This window comes from Malania oleifera, chromosome 6 (assembly GCF_029873635.1).
Source record: "Malania oleifera isolate guangnan ecotype guangnan chromosome 6, ASM2987363v1, whole genome shotgun sequence".
Lineage (NCBI taxonomy): Eukaryota > Viridiplantae > Streptophyta > Magnoliopsida > Santalales > Ximeniaceae > Malania > Malania oleifera.
The window spans coordinates 101,513,462-101,529,152 of NC_080422.1; the positions used below are offsets into that span (position 1 = coordinate 101,513,462).

The 15,691-nt window shown below is 34.2% G+C and overlaps 1 protein-coding gene across 2 annotated transcripts in view; it reads right to left on the reverse strand.

Moving 5' to 3' along the window:
* LOC131157386 (uncharacterized) overlaps positions 1-15,300 on the reverse strand; it is a 37,789-nt gene extending 22,489 nt beyond the window's left edge. For both annotated transcript variants that reach the window (XR_009137261.1, XM_058111493.1), the window contains exons 1-2: positions 15,205-15,300; positions 5,814-5,932 (exon numbers count right to left, since the gene is read on the reverse strand). The gene's annotated coding sequence lies outside the window, so the exon portion shown is untranslated. The remainder of the gene's footprint in view (positions 1-5,813; positions 5,933-15,204) is intronic.
* Positions 15,301-15,691: the final 391 nt, after the last annotated feature.

A 15,691-nucleotide genomic window follows, 5' to 3' on the forward strand; every position in this document is an offset into this window, starting at 1 on the left:
CGCCTTATTCTCATGATATGTTTTGATTTATTTACTTAAGATGGAATTTGGAAAGAAAACATAACTGCATTATAATTCATTGTTTGTGCATAAGAAAAAGTGTTAGGAAATTTAATTAAATAAAAACACAAAAACATTAAACTTAAAAACAAATAAAAATAAAAATTTAAACACAATTTGTTCGCCTAACAAGGTTTAAAATCTTGTTTTGATAATAACAAATCAATGGTACTTAACATGTCTGTTTAAATAAAATTTCAGGGCTCAAATGCTTTCATAACGATCAAGATCGAGTGTTTGAAGAGTTTCAATAAAGCTTGTACTTAAAGTTATAAGGATTGATGAAGTTAAAACTTATTGAAGATAAAAAGTTTTAAGTTGGATATAAAGAGCAAGCCAAAGCATGAAGACTTAGTATTTAAGATAGTTTGATCATATATAAGTCTCATGTAAGTATTTCACAATTTCAATATGGATGTTTGAAACTCTTAGGGACTATAGTTGACTTAGAGACTTGATTTTTTAAAATTATGAAAAATATTTTTAAAAAGTCTCACTTACGTTTTCCAAGATTAAAAGTTAAAGTTTTGGAATCAAAATTTTGAAAAACATATAAGCTGCAAGCAGGACAGACGACTGATAGATTTTCATTAGGCAACTGACATTTTATGCTGACAATTTTAAGCAAACAGAGTCAAGACGGCCGACTGACCATTTAACATCCAGTCGACTGACTCAACACTAAGTTTTCAAAATACACTAAACTTAAAAAGCTCAGGCGACCGACCCTCGAGACACAGTCGACTGAAGTTTATGTTTTAACTTTAAAACAGCGTTGGGAGAGTTTCCAAAATTGATCTCTTGACTTCCAAACTTGGAGAATACTTGAGAAATATGACAAGAAACTTGAGAAAACGATAATATGTTTTATTACTCTATAAATACTTGTTATTTTCACAAATTATACACAACGATCAAGCACATACGAATTACAAATTCAAAGTTCTCCTGCTAAAATTCTTACTGAAATATTGTTGTGCTTTTGCTTGTACAACCTACGGTTTTCTAATATATTTTATTGAAATTTTCAAATCTAATCAAAACTATTGGCTTTTTGAGTCTGACCTCTATTTTGATGCTGACAAACACAAGTGTCTCTTATGTGTGTGTTTTAGTGCATGAACAGGAATTATTCGACCGAACCTTGAACGTTTTCAAAATCACCTAAATTCGGCCGATTATATCTATAGTTCAAAAGTGCATCGGTCGACTGTACTTATCAATATAATCGACTGAACTTAAAACTCAATCGACTGCATCTCTCGGGTTGGAAATTTTTAAAAACGCTAAAACGTCATTAACTTTTAATTAAACTTTTCCAAAATACCGAGCGTGTCCCCAACGATCATAATTTTTAGAAAAATCTATAAACACCCCCTCATAACTCCTAATTAGTAACTTTGATTAACTCCCAAATCCTCTCAAATTATTTTATTAATCAAAGATCCCCCAAACTATTTTTATTACAAAAATCATTCCTTTGGGGCAAATGTTTTAAACAAAACTCTTCAACTCTCTTTCCATTTAATTATTTCAAAATCACTTTGGATGAAAGTATAATTATTTTAAGCATTTCATTTGTATTCACATCCACATACTCTTAGTTGTTATTTATTTTCTGAAAATCATTTTGAGCGTATAGCTTTGTTTTCTCTCGATTATTTCCTTGATAAATATTTTTGGGAGAAAGCTATTTATTACACAAATATTTTCTCGAGCTTAAATTCCTAGATTATCCAAATATTCTTTATTTGCAAAAATATTTATAGGAAAATAATAATACTTATTTTTCACATATATTTTATTTGTACAAAATTATTTGATAGCATCCTTTCTCTACTGAGCATAATGCATATCATAAGAGAGTGCATGTATTTGAGCTTAAATATGTACATCTCTGCTTGTATCTTTAGAAGCATTATTTTGTACGAAAAATGATTTTTAAATGTACCGATTGGGTTCATCTCATTAATTGAACTAAAGAGTCACAGCCTCGTAAGTAAGGCCGGTTGGGTTCAACCCAGAATTTGAATTGGGGAGTCTCAACCCCGTAAGTGAGTCAAGTTGGGCTCAACCTTGTAATTGAGCTAGGATTTACCTCGCCCTATAAGGAGAAGTTGTAACGGCTTCTGCTCCACTCATTTAAGTGAACAGGTTTAGTGAAATCCTTGGAGAATATGCCCAAGGCGAGAACGTAGGCTGGTTTGGCCGAATCTTGATAACAAATATTGTATGTCTCTCTCCCTATCTCATTTAATTATTGCACTTTAATTTCCATATGTGTATGCTTGCTTGTTCACTACTATAATTATTTGCATGCACACATTTAATTTAAATGAGATATGTTGCACACATGTATGTTTGCACTAATAGCTTAATCATTTTACATACATGTTTTTTAATATTGAATGAGATATGAACTGTGATGAATCGAAATGTTTTAATTAGCCGAAAAGTTTTAAATATCCAATTCACCCCCCCCCCTCTTGGGATCACACCAATTCCAACAAGAACCTTGGTGATATTCTATATACGAACAAAAGTTGTTTCTTATTTTTGTTTTCTTGACGATTCAAGATTGTTGGATCATTGCCTAGCAAGAGGGTGTTCTCGTTAGTGAGAGATCTCCACCTTGAACGGAGAGAAATTGTAACTTCACCTGGTAAAGAAGTTGGAAAGGAATCCTCACAGCGTGTTGCTTGGGGCAAGGACATAGGCAGCTGGCTGAACTTTGTAAAAAATCTAGTGTTCATCTCTTCTTCCCTTAATCTCTTTACATTCTTGCAAGTATAAAAAATGCTTGTATGCTTATTTAAATTGTTAGGGAATTGCTAGAATACTGATTATCTTTAATCAAAGGATCTCTATTGATTGTTTATTGGTTTAAATAATCAAATTATACTTGAATACTGAATTGCTAAGTACTAGGAGTTGATTGAAATTCTGAATATTGAAGTTTTGAGAATATTAGTCAAAATAAACCTTCTAAATCTGAATATATTGTTGGGTTGTTTGAGATCAATCTTATAAAATTCTATCTTGATAGTTATTGGAATTGAACAACTAATCTTTAATATTGAAAGATTAAATTTGGATTGTAATAATAAATTTTCATACAAAGGATTGTTGGCTGTACTTGTGAGGTTGCTGATCAATATTATTGTGATTGTGTGGCTATTGAAAATTAATTAGAAAGGGGTAATACTTAACTAAGGTATTTGCAAACTTAAGTTATTAAGAAAATTTCTAAAAACCCAATTCACCCCTCTCTTGGGAGTACACCTTAATTCTCACAATTCATAAACATGCTAAGACACGGACATCTCGCTCTTTTTAAGGAAATTCAAGCTCTCTACGGTTTATTGGCTTAGCCCACAAACCGGTGCAGCAAAATTCCTCAAGACTTATCTCCCCCAGAATACAACAGTCCAATTTTAATTGTATGACTCTCTCTAATTTAGCACAAATGGAGAATCCAAAGCTCCACTAAAAACACACACTTCTTTACTTGTCATACTCTCTGGACTCAAAATAAGGATGATATGAAGAGAATGAAGAAAATAAATTGGTGTGTCATGCTAATGCCATAAGGGTTTATTTATAAGCACAAAATGATCATTCATTCTCTATTTACTTAATAAATAAGATATGCATTTAGAAGATATATGAATGAATGACCATAACTCAATCTATGGTACATCTTCTTTTCCAAGATAACAATAAAATAATAATATTATTATAATACACAAACAATATAATATTATTAAAATACACTAACAAAAAGTTTATAAGAATAACTGTATATCAAAGCTGCATAATGCAATTTTTGCATAAGAAAAACTCCAAAAATTTTACACAAATCTATAAACTTTCAAAATTTCAAAGTCCAAACATGTTTTCTTAATACAAATGCACATAAATGATCGCAATTCTTTTCCTAAATTATGCATCTATGATTTTTGTTAAAATTTGTTTTGAAACTTTTGAATATATTCGTACAATTTTTATTTTTTTTATATATATTTTGAATTGGTTAACAAATTTTGGATGCTACTTTTGACAGACCCCTACCGATTCAAGACTACTGCCCCTTAAATTTGAACTGGTACATGTGAACCAGATCGCTATTTGAGGGATGGGCAGCGACCCAAGTAGCGCCTCATCGCACAATTTTTGTTTTTGAATTATGGGAAGAACCCTTCATCTACCGTTAGACATTAAAGCAATGTTAATTACTGTAGAATAGAAAGAACTAGGATTTGATTAAAAAAAAACCTCTGAACAACACAGAAATAAAATAATCAATTCACCTGGTCTTATGAACATGTAGGTTAGTGTTCTAGGAATGAGATACCCAGGTGCCATCCTCGATGTCTCAAACCTAGTGCACCCTTTTTGCGTTGAACTTTGATGAATTTCACACACTTTAAACCCAAGATTCAAACTCCATATTCCCAAATACCATTCACCTAGGCAGCAACAGACCTCAAAAAGTAAACAGCTGAAATCATCCAATCTATAGGCCCAGAAAATCAGGGGGACCAAATTTCACATCTTCAACTTTCTGAGGGCAAGCTACATTCTTCTATTTCTACTAGGTATCTTCAGCCTTGGTAGTATGTTTATTGATTTCGCTAAAAGAGGTGCTGTTTGCAGGCCCGAAGGTTCAACATTTGAAGGCTCTACTTTCACATTTCATCCAAACAATTTTTTTTTTTTTGGTTCCCTGTCCTACCTGTCTTCAGTTCTCAACCCAGCCAAAAGCATTAATGGAAACCATTCAGTCCTCACATGACGATGTTAAACATTTTGATCTCTATCAATTTGGATCATCCAAACATACATTTCCATTGTCAGATATCGGAACAAAGTAATAAATATTTAGATGACCATTGTCAGATATTGGAACATTTCGATCTCTATCACACATGATGCTGTGTTCTTGTTTAAATCAATGGAGGGCAACCTATCCGTTGGTCCATTTTATGATCATTTTCCCCTCATTTCATCAGCTAAAGAGATGATATCAATTATCACACAAATTACCCCTCTAGAGAGGCAACTGAGCGATTTGATAGCTGAAGAGTTGGCTGACACCTTAGAAACTTGAAATGCAGTTAAAAGATGGCCAATTTGTTCTGATAAATTACAATCATCCTTGAATGAGCCACATAATTCTCAAAATGTGTCCCAAAGAAAATATATGACAGACTTACATGAGACCTAGAATGTCAGAAAATGCAAAAAATAATAAAAAAAAATTCCTATTTTCTGAATTGTGAATCATGTAAAATGTATACAAGTATGCCATACAAGTACCAGATCAGAATTTCACACTTCAACTTGGAAACTAACTGGTAGTCTGAAGCAAGAAGCAATGTTTCTAAAAAGCATGCCAGGCCCAACAGTGGCCTGGGGGAATAACAGGTAGAACCTAACCAAGGTGTTTTTCTATACAAATGGTATACAGTAACACACAAATATCAAAGAAGAAGAAGACAAAGGGGCAAATATTATTGTAATTTGGCTGCCAGCACTGCAACATGGCATCATGGCAGTTAACAGCAAACTCACATGGATCCAAGGGGAAACATAGATTGATTCAGCACATTTATTGAACACCTAATCCTCATTTCATGATTAAATCAAAAGGGCAGGGTTAGCCACATGTGAACCCCTTCACCAGGCTATATGCCTATACCCATTATATTTCACAAATTAAATTTCTTGTGACGAAGTTACAGGTTCCTAACCTGATATAATGGGGGTAACTACAGCAGAAGACTGCTGGGACGTTATAGTGCCTGCATGCTGAAGATGTCAACTTCTTAACTATTGAAGGGAGCAAGCCAAAAAGTCACTGTGGCTGTCCCTAGGAGAAAAAGAAAGAAAAACAAGGAAAACATAGAAAACTGATAAGTCCAGAACCATGAAATTTGAATGTCCACAACCAATTTAGACTGGCCATTTGAATGTAGAAAATAAATAACTAGATGGATTGAATCTTTGGCATAATTCAATAAAAATCTCTCATGTAATCTATTCAAGAACGCATTAAGGTTTGAGGTTTTGTGAAACAGCAATCAAGAAGCTGCATCTATAGTTTATTTACAATCAGTATGATTATTCACATGAAATAATAAAGATTAATTCCATATGTTATAAACACAAACACTAGAGATCCTTAACAATTTTCTAAGAATCCTCAATTTATTCAGGTAAACCACGAATACACACACAAACACACACACACACACACATGGAAAGACCATTGGTTGGGGAATGATGTCTTATCGACATCTTTTCCTTGTCTCTTCCATTTGAGCTAGGGCAGAACAGCATTATTTGTTTCTTAGCTGGTGATTCAGATAGTCTTTTGGTTTCTTGGAATTTTCATTTGGGACCTCTTAATGATAGAGAGATGGTTGAGCTGTCCTCCTTGTTGATTTTATTGAATAATTGTCATCTTTCTTTGGGGAGGGATGTTCCTTCTTGATCCTTGGATCGTTCAGGGGCAAAATCTTGTAAATCATTTTGTGAGTTCCTGACCGATTCTAATTCCTCTTTTCCTCTTTATTCTATTATTGGGAAAGCCAAAGTACCCCTAAAAAAGTAAGGGGTTTATCTGATTGATCATGCTAAATAGAATTAATACCAACAACTTGCTGCAGATTAGAAGACCACTGAAGGCACTTTCTCCAGATTGTTTTGCTTGCAGCCTAATGCCTGGGTCTTTTCAGGGATGGTGAATTGGTTGCTGGTTTGGGAAAAATCCATTATATGGTATCATTGTGGTGTGTTGAGTTTGGGTATTTTGAGGGAGTGAACTATCTTGAATCTCCCAGGCATAAAACCAAATTGATTTTCTGAGATCTTCGTTTCTAAGCTTAATCTTTGTTCAACTACACTTTCTCATAGTTTCATCGTTTGACTCATAAGTTTAATCTCACAATAATTATTACAATTTTGAATATCTCCTTTATTTTTGTATATAGGTATTAAAGTGTTTTTCCTCCATTCATCTGACATTTTCTTAGTTTTTACAATTGTATTAAATTAAAGTGTTTTTCCTCCATTCATCTGACATTTTCTTAGTTTTTACAATTGTATTAAATAATTTAATACAATTGTAAAAACTAAGAAAATGTCAGATGAATGGAAGAAAAACACTTTAATACCTATATACAAAAATAAAAGAGATATTCAAAATTGTAATAACTATCGTGGAATTAAACTTATGAGTCATACGATGAAAATATGGGAAAGGGTAGTTGAACAAAGATTAAGGTTGGAAACGAAGATCTCAGAAAATCAATTTGATTTTATACCTGGGAGATCTACCACGGAAGCTATTTATCTTTTAAGAAGATTAATGGAAAAGTTTAGGGAAAAGAAGAGGGACTTGCATATGATATTTATTGACCTTAAGAAAGCATATGATAGGATACCTAGGGAAGTTCTATGGTGGGTTTTAGAAAAAAAGGGTGTATGTTGTAGGTATGCCGATGTCATTAAGGATATGTACGATGGAGTAATGACTAGTGTAAGGACTATAGATGGAGAAACTAGAGAATTTCCAATTACCATAGGTGTACATCAAGGATCTGCTTTGAGTCTTTATCTTTTTGCTTTAGTGATGGACCAATTGACTAAGAGTATTCAAAGGGAGGTTCCATGGTGTATGTTGTTTGCAGATGATATTGTATTAATTGATGAAATTAGGGACGGAGTAGAGGCCGAGTTAGAATTATGGAGAGAAGCTTTGGAATTTAGAGGCTTTAGGATAAGTAGAAATAAAACAAAATATATGAAATGTAATTTTAGTAATGATAGGAGGAATATTGGAGACAAAGTTAAACTCGATGATGAAAAAATAAATAGCACTTGTAGGTTTCAATACCTTGGATCTATTATGCAAACTGGAGGAGAAATTGAAGATGATGTAATGCATAGAGTTAAAGCAGGTTGGGTAAAATGAACAAGTGCTTCAAGTGTGCTATGTGATCGTAGAATACCCTTAAAATTGAAAGGGAAGTTTTAGAAGACAGCTATAAGGCCAGCTATGCTATATGGATCGGAATGTTGGGCGACGAAGAAACATAATATCCAAAAAGTAAAAGTTGGCAAAATGAGAATGCTTAGATGGATGAGTGGTATAACATTGAAAGATAAATTAAGGAATGAACATATTTGTGATAAGTTAGGTGTAACTCCTATAAAAGATAAGATAAGGGAGGGACGACTGAGATGGTATAGACACTTGCAACGTAGGTCTTATAGTGCACCTGTGAGGAAGAGTGACTTATTTACTGTGGGGGGCAGTAGAAGGTGTAGGGGTAGACCTAAAATAACTTAGGATGAGATAGTGAGTAAAGATTTAATATCTTTAAATCTATCAAAAGAAATTGTCCATGATCACATAATTGGCAGAAAAGGATTCATATAGCCGACCCCACTTAGTGGGACTAAGGCTTCGTTTTATTGTTGTTGTTGTCTTTAGATTTCCTTATGGTTTTTTTCAGTTTTTCTTGGGAGATGTCTTATTCTCCTTTATGTAAATTATTAATCTATTAATTAATGAAATCTCTTCTTTTTCTATCAATATATATCAACATTTTAAAAGGCTCAATTGAGGCTTACCTAGAGGCAAGGCATGACTAAAACAACTTGAGTTTCAATCTAAAATACCAAATCCCAAAAAGGCTAACACATCATAGACTGAGGCCTACGCATTTGTACAAAAGGCATGCCTTCTACGACATTTTAGTTGAAGCTTATGTATTTTAGGTGTGTGATTTGTCAATTAGATTTGGCTAGAAAAGTTTAACTCCATGTTTGTATAAAAGGAATGTCATAATATGAGTTAATTTCTAAAACTCTAAAATCTCAACCTTTCCAAAATGATTGAGAGTTGTATCTTAGATATTGAAAATAATTTGCACTTTGTAATTTTATAGCTATCCATTGTTATGATTTACATAATGAATTCAAGTTAGTAAGTTTTCAATGGCCAACAGTAGTTTGCAAATATATTTGATATTTTTTTATTTTCTTAATTTTTTCTTTATTTTTAAAAAGATATGTTATATATATATATATATATATTTATCTAAAAACAAAATTCTCAAAAGGCTTGTGCCTTTGCCTCTTAAGGGTTAAAACACCTTTGCTTTATATATATATATATATATATATATATGCAAAAGTATAATTATTGTCCAATAGGGTACAAAACATGGAGAATGCCTTGGAGGCTATTAGTAATGCTTTGAAAAGGCTGATAACCAAAGTTAGCAGCCCTAGGTAGGAGGGCCATGGATTTTCCTACCAAATAGGAAAGTATTATAGCTACCGTCCCCCATACTTTTGAGATGCGTGAAGGTACGATGATCACTTGAGTATGGAATTATATTAGAAGTCTTAGATTTTAATGGTGAGGGTTCTCCTAATGAATTTGATGATTGACTGCATTCTTTGGAATACTATTTACAATGGTATGATATGAATGAGGCTAGAAAACTATGTTTGGATGAATCAAAATTAAAGGGAACTGCTCGAATTTGGTGGATTAAAATACAATTGATCTTTAGAAGAAGGAGATTTGGTGAGATTACAAAGTGGGATGAGATGAAGCAAGCCATGTAGGAGCAATTTGTACCTCCCAATTACCAGCAATATGTTCATTTGCAACTCTTTGACTTGAAGCAAGAAGAAAAGATAGTGATAGAGTACACTAATGGGTTCTAACATTTGGCTACTTGTTCCAACATAGAATAAAAAGTGGATTTGATGACATCTTTGCAGAAGAAAGGGTTAAAGCCAACTATTGCCTCCAAGCTTGCAGCATGTCGTCTAATAACAGTTGGGGATGCAGTGCAGGTTGCCACTCATGTTGAGGAGGATATGCAATTTAATCCTCCTATGCCCATATCAACCCTTCAGTTTGACAAGAGACTAGCAGAATTATGCAAAAGAAGTCAAGTGAGTGATTCGGTAAGGAGTTCAGACTACTACCCTTTTGGGGATTCCTGGGCATCTCAGAACAACTTCAAAAATTCAACCATTAATCAAGTGCTCCAAATGTCAAAGTTTTGGGCATCAAGCTGCACAACGTCCTAACGGAGTCATGGATGTTACAGAAAAAGAAGATGATGACAAAGATGGCATTCCAACAATTGAAGATAAAAATCCCAAGTGATTATAGGATGGTGGCAACATGAAAATCTGATTATCCGAATTATGCTCTCTTTCCACAAGGTTGAAAAGAGAGAGAGAGAGAGAGAGAGAGAGAGAGAGAGAGAGAGAGAGAGAGAGAAAGATTGGAGGCTAATTAGCATATTTTAGACTCAGGTTATTTGTCATAAACAGCTTTGCATTTTTTATTGTTGATCCTAGTAGTTGTAGTGTTGTACAAATGTAGTTTTTGAAGAAGCTATAAATAAGTTACATTTGGAAGTCAAACCTCATCCTGACCCATAAAAAATTGCTAGGGTGAACAATACCAACTTAAAGGTCCATGATCATTGCTTGCTTACCTTCAAGATTGGTTCAATTATGGAGACAGTGCAATGTGATATGCTTCCTCTCAAGATTTTCCATATCCTTCTAGGCTGTCCATGGTTATTTGATAGGAGGGTTAAGCTTGATGGATATGAAAATTCTTATTCCCTCTCCATTGAGAAGAAATATAAGTAGATGCCATCTCAAGATCTTTGACTCACCAAATTGAAGCGCATTGCTGATTTCTTTTCTAAGAAGCGAGATGATTCTATTCATGGAAATGGACTCCTTGGTACTTTGCCAAATGCCAATTCAATAGAGTTGAGTTCTTTTTTGAAGAAGGGAATTGATGTAGGATGAGAAGTGGGTATTTGGAGGGATTATGTCAAAGTACAAGATCAATTGATTATTGGGTCCTAAAAGCCAAATGTGCTTAACTAATTATTTATTTATTATGCGTTTTAGTTTTTAGGATTATGTGTTTTGGGGGCTTATGTAATATTTGTGTATTTTAGGGTTTATCTTTCTTGTATTTTTAGGGGTATATATGAAATCCCTTGTATTAGTCTTTCTTATAAATAGTGTGTTAAAGAAGCCCTTCAACTGCTAATGACCATTGAACTAGAACTACCTCACATTTTATCTGAACATAGTCCATGTTAGGCTTATCCCACCATATGGTGGGAGTGGGACCCAACTTATTCAAGGAAGGGAGGAGAGAGAGAGAGAGAGAGACTGGGAGCAAGAGAAGGCAGGTAGCTAAATGGAAAATTGAACTTTGCAGAGGGCACGCATCAGGACTAAAATTTTGGTTGGCAAACAATTTGCTTTGGCAAGCTGGTCTTCAAGACCAATTGGGTAGCATGGTGGCTTTTCCTTGAAGACACCTTACATATGACAATGTGCATGGCTACTATCCCTAGGCAAGCAAGCTATTACATGGTTATAAATGTGTGGCTGGTCATTAAGGATGTCAAGTATATAAAAGGGAGTGGTATCTCATGACACATAAGAAGAAGAAAAATAAAAGAGTGTGTTTTGTGGAGTGTAGGTTCAAGCCACAGTTTTTCATTGGTAAGGTGATGTAGGACAAGAGGCGACTATTTGGATGGATCATTTTGACCCAATTTGGAGGCCTACGTCAAAGAATAGGGTCAATAGATTATTGGGTCCAACACTTAAATAACAACAACAACAAAAACCAAGCCTTAGTCCCACTAAGTGGGGTCGGCTATATGAATCTTTTTCTGCCAATTTATGCGATCATGGACCATTTCTTTTAATAGATTCAAAGATATTAAATCCTTACTCACTATCTCCTCCCAAGTTATTTTAGGTCTACCCCTACCCCTTCTATTGCCCCTCACAGTAACTAAGTCACTCTTCCTCACAAGTACACTATGTGGCCTACGTTACAAGTGTCCATACCATTTGAGTCATCCCTCCCTTATCTTATCTTCTATAGGAGGTACACCTAACATACCACTCATCCATCTAAGCATTCTCATCTCGGCAACTTTTACTTTTTGGATATTATGTTTCTTTGTCGCCCAACATTTTGATCCATATAGCATAGCTGGTCTTATAGCTGTCCTATAAAACTTCCCTTTCAATTTTAAGGGTATTCTACGATCACATAGCACACTTGAAGCACTTCTCCATTTTACCCAACCTGCTTTAACTCTATGCATTACTTAAATGCATTTAGTTAGTTGGTTGTTTCTTAAATAGTCATTTATTTATCTATTTGAAGGAGAAACAATTTACAAATGGAAGGAAAAAAAAAAAAAACAAATGAAATTACAAGAACACTCCCCTCCAATTCCCCTGCACATCTACACATCTGACAATAATAAATCCTGAAAATGTCCAAGAGTGATCCCAAAAGGAAGCAAGGGAAACCACTCAATCCCAAGAAGATGGGAGGGAGTTATTTTGCCATTAAAAAGTCCTGGCACTACTTTCTAACCAAAGACTCCAAGGGAGGGCAAAGATAGCCAATCTACAAAGGTCCAGAATTTCCTTACTTATCCCAAAACCTCTATAACTCACCTTCAAGATAGTATCAAATATTCATGGGAGCACCACGACCTTGCCAAAGACCAAAAACAAAAGGTCCCAACGCTGCTTAGCCACCCAACAACACAGAAACAAATGATCAATAGTTTCGTTTGACTTGAAGCACATAAAGCACATATTTGGACAAATACCCTTGTAGGGTCTCCTTGTTTGCAGCAAATCATTGGAATTAAGCTGGTTACAGACCAAAGTCCACATGAAACCTCTGATTTTGAAGGGAAACTTCGCCTCCCAAATGAAGTCATTCAAGGGGAAAGAACAAGGACCAGCAAAAAATTTAGTGGAAAAAGAACCAGAGAGTCCCCTACCCAAATCTTTAGTCATCTCTCACTTGGGGGGGAAAAGAATCCAACACTCTCAACAAAATAGTCAACTCATTAACCTCCCTCTCACTGATATTTCTAAAGAAGTGAAAATCCCAAGAGAGAGACCCCTTTTCCAAAGAATAGAAATTGATTATTGGGGAATTACACAAGTTGGGTAGTCTAAAAAGATGAGAGACTAAAAACTCCAATGAAATCTCACCTACCCAAATATATTTCCTAGAAACAAATGCTATTTCCACTTTTAACTTGGAAGCAAGTAAGGGTAGAATAGGTGGGTTGTCTGAGAAATGAATTCCCAAGGACTGGCATGAGAAAGCACTTCCACTGCCTTTAGTATTTTATACTTATTCCGATGCAAACCATATTCACTTCTAATTACCATGTGCCACGGGAAGTCAACCTCCAAAGTCGTTTTCCAACTAGAGAGATGTTTATTCCGTCTCATTAGTTTGCTTGTAGTAGGATTATGTATTTTGGGGGTTTGTTTGTAATATATGTATATTTTAGGGTGCATTTGTAATTTCACGTATCTTTAAGAGCATGTTCAATTTTTTGCATTATAGAATTTCTTGTAAATAGTGCGCGAAAGCCACGTAGGAGGTTGGTTATTGCGGAATTTGAATTGAAAACTAATGCATGTTCATTCCTCCCCCACCCCCACCCTGGCAGCAGGTGCCTCTGAAGTGTATCCCCTTCTCCGCACCTCCCTTGTTCTTCCTTCTTCTTCCCCTTCCCTTCTCTTCTCAATTTCTTCTATTTCTGCCTTGGAAGCAAATTCTCATCCTGCATCATAAGATATTCAATGAAATTGCTTGAAAGGAAATATGGAAAGTGTTGCAAACAATCAGTTTGAAGTGGAGAAATTCGATGGCAAAAAGAACATTATATTAGAAGTTAAAGGTACATGGCTTTTGAATTTTGGGGCAGGAGATTAACAAAATATCCACCAGTGATTCAACAAGAAACCTTTTCTCAGTGGGTGCTGAAGCAGTCTAAAAAAGTGCACTATCACCAGAAATTGGTTCTTGCCTTATCAAAACATGAACATAATCTGCACTTAGGGGGCTCATATAAGGTGCAGACTCATGTTTTTCATGGCTGCCAACTTTATCATTGAGTAAATTTTTTCTTAGCATTTCTCACCCATGGTTGGTAGCTTCAAAACATTATCATCACTAAGCCAATGCAAAGCCTCCACTTAATCCATCAAAATGAAAATAAGATTTCAGAAAGCCATAATATATGCTATTAACTTTTTGTAGATGTTGAATAACTGTAATTTGTAATTGTGAGTCCTTAAAATTCCTCATGCCCGTACCATATCAATTAAGTCAAGGTCAGTATGTTGTTCAGACAAAAAAATTAGGAAAAACTGAAAAAGTAAATAAAAGGTTACCAACCAATACTTCAACAAGAAATAAACTAAATCAGGCTTAGGATTATATTAATAAATTACTAATTCTCCAAGAATGAAAATATAAAAAAGAGTAGCTAACTTAGAGAGCAAACATGCTTTACATTGAAAGAGGGACACGTCCTCCAAATCCAAGAAAATCGCCCTTAATATAATTTCACTGTGAAAGTATATTCGTCAAACCAGGATCAATAATACAAAACATTTAATAGATTTTTTTTTTTGTTATAAAAAAATTACTTGACAATAGATTGGCTCTTTTACCCAGAATTTGATAAGAGTTTCAGGAGCACTTTTGGTCTTCACTTAAAACTTCATCATTGAGAAAGACAAAGAAAAATCTATATCATCATAAATCAAATATGTGCCTCTATTTGGAAAACTGATCCAATTAATTGTCCTAAAGGTGTGATTTATTGTTGTTCAAGTTCTTCAACTAATGGACATCAACCACAACTTTAATATCCGAACCATATAATTTTTAGCATCAAACCTTAATTTCAAAACAAACCCACTATCAAAAATTGAAAAACAAGTAGGACTCTTTCAAAACCCTCCCAATTTTATTTTTCCCAGGAGCAGTGTTCGACGATATATTTGCAAAGAGGAAGCCACTTCCACTCCACTTTCACTATCGTATCATATGTGCAGACTTTGCAATGCCCTCAAAACATGTGGTGAGTTTAAATTGATGAAAATTCTGGCATCTATACATTATATTTTTGCCTGCCTTGCGAGAGAGAGAGAGAGAGAGAGAGAGAGAGAGAGAGAGAGAGAGAGAGAGACAGACAGACAGACAGAGACAGAGAGAGAGAGAGAGAGCACCTCAAAATGGCAGAAGAATGTTAACACAATCACCTTGAGGATGAAAGATGGAGCTCCTTGCTAGGAAACGAGAAGAGAAGAACTATTGAACTTTTCAGTCTTTAGTAAAAGGTTTCAAACTTTTATACTGAACCTTGAAATTTGAAAAGCATTTTAAAAAATGAAAATAGTCATTAAAGAAAATAGGGAAAAAAATTAAAATATAAAATAAATTAGTAAAAATTTTATTTGATAGGTTCTTAGTTCTCTATTTTTAAATTTTTAATTATATTTGAATAAATTTTATTATTATCGATAATTTTGATATAAAAAACTTTTTTCTCACAAAATACCTAAGGCAGCTTTAGTCCAAACCCAATGATTGCTTTTCTAAGTTGTCCACAAAAAATTATTTCATTACAAATTAAGGACAAGTACTACTCCAAAAAAATTAAATAAAATAAAAAATTACTGATCCTTGCAAGCAACTTTCATAATTAATTTTTTG